This window comes from Orbicella franksi, chromosome 14, assembly GCF_964199315.1.
Source record: "Orbicella franksi chromosome 14, jaOrbFran1.1, whole genome shotgun sequence".
Taxonomy (NCBI): domain Eukaryota; kingdom Metazoa; phylum Cnidaria; class Anthozoa; order Scleractinia; family Merulinidae; genus Orbicella; species Orbicella franksi.
In genome coordinates, this window is record NC_138158.1 from 5208169 (window position 1) to 5221982 (window position 13814).

Consider the following 13814-nt stretch of genomic DNA (forward strand, 5'->3'; position numbering starts at 1 on the left):
TTAACAATCTTATAGAAGTTATCATATTTTGCCGACCTTATGTCTACCAAAACAATAAAAAGAACAATATTACACAGCTGTATTTGTGCAATATTTACAACGCGGAATGTTTATGAGTAGTCCATGAAGTGACAGTCGTCGATGTAGTCCTTAACGCTTCAGCAAAAAGTCTACGTGTCAGTTCAGTATCACATTGGCTGAAGTCATCATACAAGGATCGGTTCTTCATATTTCCTTACACAGAAAAGGTGAGCTTATCCCTTGCATGATATGCGAAAATGTCATGTTAAAACGGTATCTTAAGCGTCTTGGGTCCAATCTTGCGAGGTACGAAAACTAAAATTCACCTTTCGGTAAGATAGTTAAGAATTTAATTGTCGTGGACATTTTCGATTCTCCAGCTAATGTCCTGATCACACTTATCGACCATTTGTATAGACGACAAGAACTTTTCCACCGTCAGTCAATGAAACTCTAACATAGCAATAACATGCATAACTGACATGAATCTTACAGGAACTTGATCGATATTGCAAAAGATGGAGGTCATTTAGGCATGCTTTATACTTGGAATGAATCTTCAAGGTAGGACTTTCAAACTTAGATTAAATTGAGGAAACTTCTAGCCTTGAAATGACACCCATAATTACTCTATGGACTAAGATATGTACCGAACGCTTGAGATATATTACTTTAATTAAATGAACGGGTGTTATAATTAAAAGTTAATGTTTAAAGAGATTGAGACTTCAAGATTTCGCAGAAAGGCTTATTTTAGTATCAGCACGACTGTCTTGATAATCATTACAATTGTTATTTCTTCGAATGTGATTGACGCAAAAAAACGTTTGTATTGTCTACTAAGGTTGTTATTTCGCTCAGTTTCGAGAACGAGTCATATATATTAAAACTGGAATATTGTGTGAGTGTTGCTATTCGTTTCTCGATGTTTACTTCTCGAACTTTGCCGGCAGACCTTCTTTTGCGAATTCGAAGTGATTATATTATAGGTCATTTATTTGAACTTTCCCTTTAACAGAAATGTTAATGTCTGACTATATTTCGAGTAAAAGGAATTTGAATCGACTATGGCAAGCCGTTTGTAGCAAAATTCAATCCTTGCAATATATGTTTAATCCTTTAAATAATGGTTTTATTTAAACACATAAAAAGGCATTCAATCCAATGGCAAATAAAATTTTTGGTTCAATTCAATCTCTTAATTTTCATGATTCAATCCAATACCTGGAATATTGATTCAATCCAATACCTCAAATATTGATTGATTCAATCCAATTCCTCGAATAGTGATTCAATCCAATACCTCGAATATTGATGCAATCCAATACCTCGAATATTGATGCAATCCAATACCTCGAATATTGATTCAATCCAATACCTCGAATAATGATTCAATCCAATACCTCGAATATTGATGCAATCCACCTCGAATATTGATGCAATCTTCCTGGGCCGAGCGCGGCCAACAGGAACGAGAGTAACCGAGCACTAGAGAGCACTGAAAACATGGCGGGCGAAGGAGAACTAGATTTAGAAGTCGAGTTTCCTAAGTTTCTTGCAGACGTCTTGGATAAAACGGAAATAATTTTTGAGAATTTTGACTCAGAAGTTGCAGAAGCGCACGCCGAAGTTCTTGATCAAACCATTAGTCTGCTTAGGTAAATGAGGCATTGCTACAACCGAGACACAAGGGACACGGAAAATTTAGATTCCATTACTGTCGCTTTTGTAGATGTAAGTTAACCAATTTTTATGTGACAAACATATTTGTTTATTAAAAGCTGTGTGTGCTAGCTTTTTGTGGCAAATAACATAAACTGTGGCAAATTGTGCTACCACATTGGTCTCTGGTATTGTGCATATTTCTGCTGTCCAATCATTACTGGCACACTAAACGTTGAACTGTAAACAAATTTTTGCTTTGCTATGTACACGGTCAAACATTTTTCTCACAAAAACTGCTTGTGTAAACCTGGCTTTATGTTATTTTTGAAATAAGAACCTTTACATTTTACAAGACAGCAATCATTGAACATTGGGATGTGTTTTAAGTTTTTCAATGTTGTTGTCTCATGTTTTGCATTATTTAACCCACCTGTGGTACTTCTTTCCTAAAAACGATGTTTTTCACGATATTCTATGACAAACATTGCACCAATTTGTTGTGAATATTATCGGGTACCCAGGGCTCAAGGCTAACACTACTGCCAACTAGCCACACATTTCAGTTTTGAATAGTAGATTTTGCACTTTCACTAGCCATTGTGACAATCATGATGGAATGGAGTACTGGTCTACTGGATGAAAACAAAATTGAGAATTATCCTGACAAAGTAAAACTGAAGAGAATAGAAACTATGAGTGGATTTCATGGAAATAATTGCCTTAATAAGCATATGATAAATAGGGAGATAAAAGAAAATGGCAACACTGATAAAAGTACATCAGAGATTGAACATAAGCATATTCAAGAAAAGCAGGAATCGTGTTTGTGGGAGTGAACTTTTCTTAGTGATTATTATTAACATTTTAGAAGCAACAAGAAATGTCCAAGATTGACCACAAAAGTCAGTGAAGCTGTGTATGAAAAAGGCTGGCTGGTGTAAAGTTAGTTTTGGCTAGTGACATGAGTCCTGTTAGTAGCCATTACGCCAGTGCACCAAGAAGTTAGTCTTGTGTCCTGGGTTCTTTTGAAAATAAGATAACAAATTAACCTTGCAACATTTTAACATCTATTTTGCTAAGCACCTGAAAAATCTACAAGGCAGAGTAGTGCACATGGCAGTTATCAAATGCCCTGATTTCTCTTCAGCTTAGTTGTGTTGCTAGAAGTTAGGCATTCTGTAATTCAAGCAGTTTCTGAGTTTTGTATATCAATGAAAAGGAAGATGAGAAAATAATTTACTTGATACAGGGTGAGGTTTTCTGTTGTGAATTGAGTTGCAAAAATACTTTAAGGGCCATAATCTCCTTTACCCAGCCCACACACATGTAGTATTATACAATTGTCAGTTGCCCAAGTTTAACTGTCACTAGTTCTAGAGCCTCTTGGAAGATGTCTACTCCCATTTGACTTGATTATCTTAAGGGATATAGCCTTTCCAATACAAATGACTACACTGAATCATGTTGACCCAGGTCAATTTCTTCAACTACAACATTGTTATCACTGTCCAATGGAGTTGGACCATCAGGATCATCACCATAGTATTCAAAATCATATGACTTTCCATTTGAAAGGGGGTTTTCAGGCTGCATCATATGATTAAGCCACATTTGGTACGACAACTAGTTTTTTTTCTGTTCTTACATTTTGGTGGTTAAAAACTTCAGTGAACTGGCAAAGAGCAAGGTTTATCCTTGGTCGAAAAACTAAGTGTAAGGTAGAAAGATGCACTGAATTATCAGTGTCCAGGATGCCTGACAATTCCATGCTACAAAAAGTGTAAAAGTACAAGTGGAAAGCACAACGGAAACATCCCTCCACAATCTTTCAATTCGTTGGTTGTGTTGATGGCCCTGCAGTGAAGCTGCCCCTCTCCTCTCTTCTAACCTGCTCTATTGTACCGCACACACCAACGTTTTCAACACCATGATCTACTCGTCCTCTCGAAGGCCAAAATTCTCCGTCTCTCTTAACGGCATCAAGAACTGTTTCTGCTTTATTGTTGGCAGTACATTTCAAAAACGTTATTCTCCGAGAAAATCCGTCTATACAGCCGTGAATTAGTATTTTCTATGGAACGCCAGAACTGTCTTATGATACTTTTTTTTATTATATTGGGTGGTTATGTCATTATATTGAGTAGTTATGTTATTATATTCGGTGATTAACTCATTATACTCGGTGCTTATTCCATTATACTCGGTGCTTACTTCATTATATTCGGTGCTTACTTCATCATATTCGGTGCTTACCTCATTATATTCGGTGCTTACTTCATTATATTCGGTGCTTACTTCATTATATTCGGTGCTTACTTCATTATATTCGGTGCTTACTTCATTATATTCGGTCCTTACTTCATTATATTCGGTGCTTACTTCATTATATTCGGTGCTTACCTCATTATATTCGGTGCTTACTTCATTATATTTGGTGCTTACTTCATTATATTCGGTGCTAACTTCATTATATTCGGTGCTTACTTCATTATATTCGGTGCTTACTTCATTATATTCGGTGCTTACTTCATTATATTCGGTGCTTACCTCATTATATTCGGTGCTTACTTCATTATATTCGGTGCTTACTTCATTATATTCGGTGCTTACTTCATTATATTCGGTGCTTATTTCATTATATTCGGTGCTTTCTTCGATATGATCGTCACCAGTCTTCGCAAGGGGTCGTACAATTTGGAGGTAGTCTAGGGAAAGCCGGGAAAAACGGGTGTCACGAAAACTCAGACCCCTCGAAATTAAAAACTCAATTGTTATCACCCGAATTGCTCTATGGCCACAATGGGGCGAGATGTTTATCTTCTCCGGTTTATGTTGTCGCGTCGATCGAACGGTGAAACACAAATATTTAACTTCTCAGGTTTATCGCTGTCGCGTCGGTCAAACAGTGAAGAACTAACAAGGTTTAGAACAGCAGCCGACACTGCTTTTCAAAACAGACCTTTTTTATGCAATCGTATGCAGCAAAAAAATGTGTTGTTCTCTGAAACATACTCGTTTGATCGCAATCTACTTTTTGACTTTATGTGCGTTGCGTGACTGTCGGCACGTAAAAAGTCAACACGTAAAAAGCACGTGAAGGTCGAACCGATTGAACCGCCATGTCTGGTCTCGAAATGTGAGTGAACGAAAATTGAAATGAAGAATACAAAAGCAAAAACCGACACAACGTAGAATGATTTTTTGAAGGTGTACTACATTTCGGCTGGCCAAACCAGCCTTCTTCAGGTACAATGGAAGATTTTACATTGGTGCGTGTTTTTATGTAGCCGATATTTACGTAATACCGGACTACGCAAAAGTAATTGATCGTGTAAATTGAAGATAAGCATACGGTAAAATAAAATAACACGATAAAAGAACATAACAAAAGAAAACAAATGGAAACAATTAATATGTTTCTTCGCGGATGTTCAGACCATTAGGATCAATTGTTCTGCCTTTTTGAATTAAAAAAGCTTCCCTGGCCGTACGGATAGAGTCTCGGTTAGAAACGATTTTTTCGATGGGGATTAATTGCATGTCGTTAGCAGTGTGGTTAGGAGAGGACAGGAAATGTTCGGCGGCTGTAGTAGGTTTAGATTTGTTGTTAGGGTTGTCTATGGTACGGCGGTGTTCATTAAATCGGTCTTTTAATCGTCGTTTCGTCTCTCCTATGTATTGTAAATTACGGCGGTTACATTGAATCATGTAGATGAGGTTTTTAGTGTCACAGGTCAGGTTGGATTTTATGGCGCGCGTTTCCCCGGTAGAAGTATGTAGTAAGTCCGTGAGAAATGTAGGGACAAGTAGCACAGTTTTTGCCACAACGTAAAGAACCAGAAGTTGTGTCGGTTTTTGCTTTTGTATTCTTCATTTCAATTTTCGTTCACTCACATTTCGAGACCAGACATGGCGGTTCAATCGGTTCGACCTTCACGTGCTTTTTACGTGTTGACTTTTTACGTGCCGACAGTCACGCAACGCACATAAAGTCAAAAAGTAGATTGCGATCAAACGAGTATGTTTCAGAGAACAACACATTTTTTTGCTGCATACGATTGCATAAAAAAGGTCTGTTTTGAAAAGCAGTGTCGGCTGCTGTTCTAAACCTTGTTAGTTCTTCACTGTTTGACCGACGCGACAGCGATAAACCTGAGAAGTTAAATATTTGTGTTTCACCGTTCGATCGACGCGACAACATAAACCGGAGAAGATAAACATCTCGCCCCATTGTGGCCATAGAGCAATTCGGGTGATAACAATTGAGTTTTTAATTTCGAGGGGTCTGAGTTTTCGTGACACCCGTTTTTCCCGGCTTTCCCTAGACTACCTCCAAATTGTACGACCCCTTGCGAAGACTGGTGACGATCATATCGAAGAAAGCACCGAATATAATGAAATAAGCACCGAATATAATGAAGTAAGCACCGAATATAATGAAGTAAGCACCGAATATAATGAAGTAAGCACCGAATATAATGAGGTAAGCACCGAATATAATGAGGTAAGCACCGAATATAATGAAGTAAGCACCGAATATAATGAAGTAAGCACCGAATATAATGAAGTAAGCACCGAATATAATGAAGTTAGCACCGAATATAATGAAGTAAGCACCGAATATAATGAAGTAAGCACCGAATATAATGAGGTAAGCACCGAATATAATGAAGTAAGCACCGAATATAATGAAGTAAGCACCGAATATAATGAAGTAAGCACCGAATATAATGAAGTAAGCACCGAATATAATGAAGTAAGCACCGAATATAATGAGGTAAGCACCGAATATAATGAAGCACCGAATATAATGAAGTAAGCACCGAATATAATGAAGTTAGCACCGAATATAATGAAGTAAGCACCGAATATAATGAAGTAAGCACCGAATATAATGAAGTAAGCACCGAATATAATGAAGTAAGCACCGAATATAATGAAGTAGGCACCGAATATAATGAAGTAAGCACCGAATATAATGGAATAAGCACCGAATATAATAAAGACAGCACCGAATATAAGGAAACAAGCACCGAATATAACGAAGAAAGCACCGAATATAACGAGGGAAGCACCGAATATAATGGAATAAGCACCGAATATAATGAAGACAGCACCGAGTATAATGGAATAAGCACCGAGTATAATGAGTTAATCACCGAATATAATAACATAACTACTCAATATAATGACATAACCACCCAATATAATAAAAAAAAGTATCATAAGACAGTTCTGGCGTTCCATACCATAGGATTGCATCAATATTCCAGGTATTGGATTGCATCAATATTTGAGGTATTGGATTGAATCAATATTTGAGGTATTGGATTGAATCAATATTCCAGGTATTGGATTGCATCAATATTCCAGGTATTGGATTGAATCAATATTTGAGGTATTGGATTGAATCAATATTTTAGGTATTGGATTGAATCAATATTCCAGGTATTGGATTGCATCAATATTCCAGGTATTAGATTGAATCAATATTTCAGGTATTGGATTGAATCAATATTTTAGGTATTGGATTGAATCAATATTCCAGGTATTGGATTGAATCATGAAAATTAAAAGATTGAATTGAACCAAAATTCTTATTTATCATTGGATTGAATGCCTTTTTCTATCTTTAAATAAAACCGTTATTTAAAGGATTAAACATATATTGCAAGGATTGAATTTTGCTACAAACGGCTTGCCATAATCGACCAACTATATTCGCGTGATAAGAACCGCTATATGCGGATTCCCGCTAAGCGATGTATGACTAAATTGAACTACGCTTAATCTTCAATATAACATATGTTAACCGTAACCATAACCCTAAGTGGGTATTATGCAAATTTAGTCTTCTAAAAATGCGGATGACTGTAATTGACAGTCGAAACGCTTATTATGTAACCTGGAAAATGACCTCATTGCGACTTGTGATTGGCTGAGAGCAGGCTAATCATATATGCATTGCAGGCTAACAATATATGTACTGCAGGGCAGATTAACTCGCGTGCGTTCGTAACTTTCTCAAACATATAATATATGAAGAATCGTTTGAAATATCAAGCACTTAAGGATTTACAATATTGGCGATATTTGAAAATTCTTTCAAATTGCACTCGCCAAAAATCTCGTGCAACTTTGCGAGAATTTTTAAACGTCACTCGTAGAGTAAATCTTATACTGCGCTCGCATTCATCCGACCGTTATGCATCAGTCAATTCCAGCAGTGCCCATCCCCCTCCCCCCCCGCGGCAACCGCGGGGCATTTGCTCAAGTTGTCATTCCCGGGGGTGGGGCATCCGCAATTTTATCGCGGCCCGGGGACTGGGCATTTGCGTACCCCGGGGCGACCCCCGGGCATTCGACACACGTGTTTTGGAAAGTGCCATGGATGAGTTCATCGAGAAAGACGAGGCGTTTGTCGAACAATGGTTTGTCCGTCAGGTACTAGAGAAACTTGTTTTTAAAGTTATGTTTTCTCAATTTTAGATATTTCTTCATTACTTGTAAGCATATAAATATAAGCGACAAGGTGAACTATAATTTGTTTATCACAAAACAATGACGTAAACTGACGTGAACACGACTATTTCGCATTCAAAACTAGCCTAGCATTTTTTAAATTCATGAAAGTGGAGTTAAAATACTTAAGGTTTGCGAATTCAAATGATGCGATCTTGAAGACAGATCTTGCGAGCTTAAAATGAAATGCATCATCATTTAAAATGTCTTGATTCTTCACAGAAAAAGTAGCCTGCGAATACAGGCGCCTATCATCGCTCGCGGCTGGGGGCACGTCCGCCGCAATCCCAGCTATCCTCTAGCAAACTGTTAAAAACAAATATAAAGAACTAAATATAATCAGAATCAACTAACACGTACTGTTGTCCTTGCAGTCTTACCGTTGCATTAAAATACTGAACAGTTGACCGTTTTATTCTCTAATAAATTAAAAAACTGCGGAGGTGTTGGAAGGCGACGATCCCGGGGGCGGGGCATTTGCCCTCTTTCCTCGTCCCCACCCCGGGGCATTTAGACAGCTCATGTTTCCCCACCCCGGGAAATTTGCCAATTTTTTTAAAAAAAAGCTAATGCCTGGGGGTTAGCACGGGGGGGCGGGGGGGGGATGGGCACTGCTCGAATTGACTGATGCATTACCTATGCTAGCTAAACATAACCGAGTTCGTAATTGAGCGGGCAGTTTTAGAAGAAAGTTAAAGTTGACTGACAGTTATAAACAAAGCAATAGTCATGTGAAAGAGTGCAAAGATTTAAGCAGAAATAGAGAAAATGCTGGAACCTCGCTAAATGTTTCGAAAATACCCTGGAGGTTTTTCTCGAAGATTTTGGCTCAACAAAAACTCCCACTGTTGCAAGGAATTTTTTCATTAGTCGGTTTTTAGTTAACCTGCTTTAATCGGTGAGTTAATATTATATGTTTGTTTCTCTGCCAATCATCAAAACTGTGAAGAGCTTTTTTCCTGTTTTTTATTTCTTTTATCTTTCTGTTTGGTTTAATGCTCAAAGTTTCGATTGTTGTGTGACGTAAATGCAAATAGCGGCTATCGTGACTTTGCACCGTTTTCCCTCAGGTGTTTTTTGCATTACTTTGGAACCTTCTATTTTCTCTCAAATATATTGTCGAGGGCGCGAGCAAGGTAGAATTCGCGCACTTTCCTGCGTTCTACTCGATCTTTTGCGTGCTTTGATCGCACGCTTTCCACAGAGAAAGATCTGAGATCTGGAACAGCTGTGGAGAAACCATCAGGGTGTGAGGTATTGTGAATATGAACTTTTTAGCACTGAATCAGTTTCCAGCGCTATATCTTGTTCAAGTAGACATCAGGAGTTGAATTTTATTAGCTAAGAGGCACTTGCAGAATCGCCAAGTTGTCAAAGACTCTGAAGACTATAGAGACGTGAAATATTTGAAATAATGGCCGAAATATTTCAACGTTTCTACGATAATTTTTGCGTTTCCAACGCTGTTTTAGTGTGTGAAGATCTCAAGGATTCTTATGGTAAATGGTCCGGACATTTTCCAGCGGGCAGTATCGAAATTGAAAGTGAAAAATGATCATCGCAGTAAATTTTACAATTTAAGCAATTGGAAAGAAGAAGCCTGAAAAAAATCAGGGCTTCAACGGGATTCGAACCCGTGACCTCCGCGATACCGGTGCGATGATCATTCTTCACTTTCATCTACAACCGCAGTTCAAATATGAATTATTTCATATATACTTCACATCATTTCACTCCTCACGGGAAGATATAAACTCAATTAATTGACCTCGCTCCCAATGTGTGGCTTCATAGCTCAGTTGGTAGAGCATCGCACCGGTATCGCGGAGGTCACGGGTTCGAATCCCGTTGAAGCCCTGATTTTTTTCAGGCTTCTTCTTTCCAGTTGCTTAAATTGGAAAATTTACTGCGATGATCATTCTTCACTTTCATCTACTACCGCAGTTCGAATATGAATTATTTCATATATACTTCACATCATTTCACTCCTTACGGGAAGATATGAACTCAATTAATTTACCTAGCTCCAATTGTGTGGCTTCATAGCTCAGTTGGTAGGGCATCGCACCGGTACCGCGGAGGTCACGGGTTCGAATCCCGCTGAAACCCTGATTTTTTTTTCAGGCCTCTTTTTTCCAATTGCTTAAATTGGGAAATTTACTGCGATGATCATTCTTCACTTTCATCTATAACCGCAGTTCAAATATGAATTATTTCATATATACTTCACATCATTTCACTCCTCACGGGAAGATATGAACTCAATTAATTGACCTCGCTCCTTATGTGTGGCTTCATAGCTCAGTTGGTAGAGCATCGCACCGATATCGCGGAGGTCACGGGTTCGAATCCCGTTGAAGTCCTGATTTTTTTTCAGGCTTCTTCTTTCCAATTGCTTAAATCGGGAAATTCACTACGATGATCATTCTTCACTTTCATCTACAACCGCAGTTCAAATATGAATTATTTCATATAGACTTCACATCAGTATCTTAATTCTTCAATAGTTTTGCTTTCGACGGAGACATATCCCGTCTCACTTTTGCCGCGCGTGATTGGCTGAAAAACTGCCATGACAACGTTAACGCTGCACTAAAAGGTTTGCCACGTAATACACCGAATGCAAATATGGCGGACCACTCAGTCGGCGCCCGGGACGAGTCGCATGAAAGCGAGGCTAGTCAGGCTTTGATGTTTTGTTTTGACAATGCTTCCTCAGAAAAGTCTTGCTTCGTCGTCGATCTGGTCTGTTTTATTTAGCTGTGGCTACGAGCTGCTGTGTTTCTGAACGCCACGAGAAGGGATATAAATTTTCCACCGTTTGCCTCTTAAGCTTAGGGAAAATAGTGGATCAGTCCAATTCGTTGAGACGAAGAAAAGGAGTTCACGATCACCGCAGGAGCTAAAGTTTGTTCGCTACATTTCACATTAGAAGATCTAAGAAAAATCGTATAAATGACTAGCTTATGTGGTGTCTGGTGGTGTTCCAACACGATTTACATGGCCAATACCTTCCCCAAAGTAAAGAAAAGCTCCCCTTGAAAAACATCCTCTATCTCAAAGGAAGAAGTTGACTTCGCGTCCACTCGCACGGAATCGGACGAAACAAATACTACGGTGTAATAACCAAGCGAATGAACTTCAACTGTACCCATCGTTGTATCCAGTGAATGCTTTGAGCCAAATGAGAACGACTTGGAGCTAAATGCGGTCGCTTACACATTTTCTAAGACCTTCCAGCCTGAACGAACAAACTTTAACAGTTTGCGGTGGAAGATTTCAATTCCTTCTGGTGGCATTGAGGAACACAACAATTTATAGGGAGGGCGAAACAAGAACAGACCAGATCGACGGCGAAGCAAGACTTTTCTGTCAAAACGAAACATCAAAGCCTGACTAGCCTCGCTTGCATGCGACTCGTCCCGGGCGACAACCGAGCGGTCCGCCATATTTGCATTCGGTGTATGCCCTCGTATGCAAACTACGTTTCAGAGTGCTAGTTGAGGATTGATCAGAACTATCTGTGGCTGGCGCCGCAATAACTGAGAATCTTCAGTGGAAATCTTTATTACAAATCTTTAGTACATACGGTATGTTCATTCACTGTTATAAACTAAGTTTAAATACAATCGAATCTAAAAAATCAGAAACAGCACGGTTAACCTAACTCAAAACTTAGAATCCCGCGTTGAAATCGTTGTTGAGGGAAAGTCTTTAGTAACACTTACACTGCGCGAAAAGCCAAATATTCGGGCCCGAATTCGCTCGAATACGGATCGGCGCACGCCGCGTATGCTGCAATGTTCTGACGTATTCGATTGCGGCTGACTCGAAATACACCTGGAATATTCTATAGGAACCGGCCTGTTTTTCCGTATTCAAATTTAATACTCGTGAATGACTCCAAGTGTTCGATAAATCATACGGGCCACGTTTTGGTAGATTAATGTTGCATTAGATGTTCTTCGAAGATATAGCGATCATTTATGACTCGAACATTTTCGAATACTCTCAGTCGTTCGCACTAGGGTTGGTAACGCTACCTGACAAATAGGGGCGTCTGACATATAGGGGCGTCTGACATATAGGGGCGCTATATCAAAATACCAAAAGTTTATCATTACCTCTGCATGGTTAATGTGTCACACTACCAATAAATGGTTTGTGTTAAAATGACAGCTTTTGACTTCTAGTCAGTAGCGACTATTAGAAGAAGGAAAAGACTAATAATAAATCGGTTTGCTGAGCTGAGGTTCGAAGAATGGAGGTGTCAAGAAACTAGATTCACTAGATCCACAAATTTTCTAAGTCTCAGTATGAATAATGTGGAGCATTTTTCAGGATTTCGTAATTCTTAAGAGATCTATAAATGGCTGAAGTCTCCTACACGTATTGCGACTCAAGTTCAGTAAACTTTAATTTGAATGGGGCGATCTGTTTCTCAAATTGTTACAGAATTGATCCAAATAACTTAAGCCACGCGCGGATCTGGGCTGTTAGGTTTTGGTGAATTCATAAATGCTTCATGTTTTCAAAATTGATTAATTTATCTCGTAGTCTCTTTCGCAGCCGTTATTGCGAAGGAATCTGCATCGTATCTATGACGGGAAAAATACAATACTGATCGTTTTCGATGTCACGCAATAAAAAAATAAATACAACACCAATACAGTACCAGTGGATAAAGTCAAGAAATAGATAAAGAAGATCATTATTTTTCTTAGTGTTAGGTCTTTGCGTTTTCCCAGACTTAAGACATTCGTATAACTGTTTCGCACGAAATTACGGAGCTCACAGTATGGAAACGCCGTGTTGGAATACTTTCGTGGTCAACCAATATGGCGGCCGGAAATAATCTGGAGCTTATTTTCGCTATCTAGGCTACTGATTATCTGTATTGAAAAAAGGAGCATTTACAATTAAGCACTTTTCCTAATGCTCTAACTTCTAAAAAGGCTAAATAACTTGAGGTAGTTATATTGTTTTCTACAAACGCGATCGTAACTCCGTGTCACGCTCAACTGCCATCAAAATACTCGTGGTTGAAGTGTAAACAGATATAAATTAACTGTCTCTTATGCCTGGCTCTCAAGTTTTGTCTTACGTGCACGTATTTAGAGAGGTAAGATTGGAGATATTAATAATTCCCATTTACGGCAAACAGCATATATTAATGTTTCGGCATTTCTCTTGTATACTTCACGCACCTGACATATAGGGGTACATGACAAATAGGGGCATCTGACATATAGGGGCATCTGACATATAGGGGCACATGACATATAGGGGCATCTGACATATAGGGGCATCTGACAAATAGGGGCGTCTGACATATAGGGGCATCTGACATATAGGGGCGTCTGACAAATAGGGGCGTCTTACAAATGGGAGCATCTGACATATAGGGGCACATGACATATAGGGGCATCTGACATATAGGGGCATCTGACAAATAGGGTCATCTGACATATAGGGGGATCTAACAAATAGGGGCATCTGACATATAGGGGCGTCTGATATATAGGGGCATCTGACAAATAGGGGCACATGACATATAGGGGTATCTGACATATAGGGGCATCTGACAAATAGGGGCTTTTGACAAA

The 13814-nt window shown here is 38.8% G+C and overlaps 1 protein-coding gene and 1 non-coding gene across 2 annotated transcripts in view; both read left to right on the top strand.

The window, feature by feature from the left end:
- The first annotated feature begins 229 nt into the window (after nucleotides 1-229).
- LOC145468118 (beta-1,3-galactosyltransferase 6-like) overlaps nucleotides 230-13814 on the top strand; it is a 41892-nt gene continuing 28307 nt past the window's right edge. The window contains exon 1 of the mRNA XM_081451803.1: nucleotides 230-248. The gene's annotated coding sequence lies outside the window, so the exon portion shown is untranslated. The remainder of the gene's footprint in view (nucleotides 249-13814) is intronic.
- Nucleotides 10499-10571, top strand: Trnai-gau (transfer RNA isoleucine (anticodon GAU)). The gene has a single exon. It is a non-coding gene; the product is annotated as a tRNA-Ile (tRNA).